The sequence below is a fragment of the Galeopterus variegatus genome, unplaced genomic scaffold (genome assembly GCF_000696425.1).
Source record: "Galeopterus variegatus unplaced genomic scaffold, G_variegatus-3.0.2 Scaffold723, whole genome shotgun sequence".
Lineage (NCBI taxonomy): Eukaryota > Metazoa > Chordata > Mammalia > Dermoptera > Cynocephalidae > Galeopterus > Galeopterus variegatus.
The window spans coordinates 115,352-118,177 of record NW_007726834.1 but is presented as its reverse complement, the minus strand read 5'-3'; positions in this window follow the sequence as shown (position 1 = coordinate 118,177).

The following is a 2,826-nucleotide window of genomic DNA, read 5'->3' as shown; positions in this document are numbered from 1 at the left end:
TTAACTGATCTGCCTTCCTCACGGAGAGTTGACTATTCCCTCCTTTGGGTCTTCTGATGGCTTTTCACGTTAAGGGTCCTAAATTCTAACACCTGCACAATCATTGCCAGGAACATGGATGAATGAAGGGATCTAGTTAAGTCATTCAGGAGGGGGTGGGGCTGAGGGGGGGGGAAGGGGCAGCCCGTGACAAAGTGAGAGTAGCTTTTCCCCCCCCCCCCCCGATTGTAGCACAAATTGTTATTTCAAGAGAAGATGGAAATCCTGATTTTTGCATAAACTCCCAATTTTTTGAAAATTTTTTTGTCAGTTTAAACTAAACATGCCTTCAGGTCAGATTTGGCCTATGGCCACCAGTTTGCCAGCTACCATATTGTGGCACTTAAATCACTGCCTAGCTGGTTAGTGTTTATATGTATTTTCTCCCCCAAGACTATACTTCGTATCTTTAGCCTCTAATGCAGTGACTGGCACATGATAGGTGTTCAAAAAATGTCTGTGGAAGGGAGGAAAGGAGGGAGGAGGCAAACTGAGAACAACAGTGCAATAAGAATGGAACTTATTGCTACTGCCCAGGGGATGAGACAGATGAAATAAGAAAGCCCAACACTGGATTTATTGCTGAGTGTGCATGTGTGCATATGAATGTGACTTCCCACTTTAGCAGGTGTGGCAGCTGGAAAATGTGTCCAAGAACCATCAGCTCCTTTCTTGGTGGACTCACAAGCTATCCTTTCCCATTCTTGGAGGGGGAGGGGGAGGAGAAGAATGCGGGGCTCATGGTGGACCTCCTGGCTTCCTTCTAGGATCTGTGGCTGCTGGCACAGAGATCAGAAAGAGCCCATATAGGCTTTTGGTACCAATTGATGCATCCTTGAGGGTAGGTGTATGGCAGCTGCTGCCACCCACTGCCTACCCATTAGAGTGCCCACTGCATAGCAAGCAGTTGTATAGGTCAGAGTAAAAAACTTTCTCTTCTTGCTTGTCCAAAATGAGGGAATCAAAATGAACCTTTACCCTGCTTTGGGAGAGGAGACTTATGAGAGATCAAAACTCTCAAGTTAAAGAGAAGGGTGGGGGTTGCTTACACTCCCCATCATGGCCCCCAGAAGCAGAGCAGGTGCTTGACCACCGGGGCCGCCTGCTGATTTCTGCTAACAGTCCTTTTTATCAAGAGAGCTCCTCATGCCCACATGGAGCAACCCATATGCATCCTTGCTGCCCCAATGGATAAGGGATATCTTTGGAAAATAGACATCTGAGGCATAGAATGTATATTTTATCTAATTTTTCAGGAGAAGTAACTAGATCATTCAGGAATCAGAGCTTCCATCTTGGCCCTGAAATCTCTTATGAGGCTTGGAAAATGAAATTTTCTGAATGGGACAGAGTAGAAGAGGGCATTGGGGCAGCTGCAGTAGGTTGGAATCACTCTTTAGTCAGGACTATGGAAATTTCTGTCCGATGATTCTCTCTCATATGAGAGGAAACTTGAAAATCAAAGCCACCCCCAGCATCCAAGGTGCCTCATGCTCCCTACCCAGCACTCAGCCAGCCAGATGCTTTGAAGCAAGACTTTTCCAGGAAGCAGTCTCTCCCATAGGCAGTGCTGACTCAGCCCAGGCTCAGGCTCTGTGTGGTTCTGTCCCAGAGTGGCTGACAGAGCAGAGGTGCACAGGAGGCTGTGATCCTGGGCTGCATGTGTGTGTTCCTGGGAATGGGGGAGTGGAGGGGTGTGGGCAGGCAGAGACAGTGGGCATGAACCCTGAACTATTTAGGCTTTTGCTAAGAGCAAGGGAAGAGAGAATCAACAAGAGGCAGAATCCCCTGGGTTCCAGCACCCTTTGACAAAACCTATCTTTCCTAAATTACCGGGAGCAGGGATGGTGGCAAAGTCAGAGCCCTGAATCCAGGACTGACAGTGTTCCTTGATATCTTCCCAGCTCTCATTTCTAATCTGCCCTCAGATTTCGAGTCTCATCTGAGGGTGGGACTGACCATCTCTCTGGGTCCTCTGCCTGACTCTCTAACCCCTTCTCTTTCCACTTTACTTGGAGTAAGGGGGAAATGCATGCTCCCTCTGTCTTTTTCCCCTTCTCCACAAACTACCTGTGATCCCATGCATCCCTGCTGCTTTCTTTTTTTTTTTATTTTTTATTTTTTTTATTTATTTATTTTTTTAAAAAGATGACCGGTAAGGGGATCTTAACCCTCGACTTGGTGTTGTCACCACCACGCTCAGCCAGTGAGCGAACCGGCCATCCCTATATGGGATCCGAACCCGTGGCCTTGGTGTTATCAGCACCGCACCCTACCGAGTGAGCCACAGGCCGGCCCCATCCCTGCTGCTTTCTGCTTCCCTCCCACCACCCTCCCTCGCTCTGGTCCTTGGCTCTTTTTCCTCTCCCCACGCCCCTCCCTTCTTTCTCTCTCTCCTCCTTCCTCGCTCTCAGTGGTTCTGACAGTGAATCCTCTCCCTGGCACAGGCCCTCCACTTGCTCGCCAGCCCTGCTGGGTTTCTCTCCTCATTCTGTAGCTTCTGTCCAATTATCTCTCTGGCCAGCCTCCTTAGGAGCCCTCCCTCTGGCCACCCTGTTTCCTTCCTTCCAACATCCACAATTAATTTCCATTCGGGGATGGGAGTGGGAAGCCAGTCTGAATAAACTGGGAGATGTTTAGCAATCCGCTCTGTGTTCTGCTCTAACGGCCCAGCATAGTTAAGAGAATCTTAGGGAAGACAACACCATTGCATAGACCATGTAGGGCTGCAGGATCTAGTTTTTTTTTTTTTTTTTTTTTTTTTTTTTTTTTTTTTTTTTTTTTTTT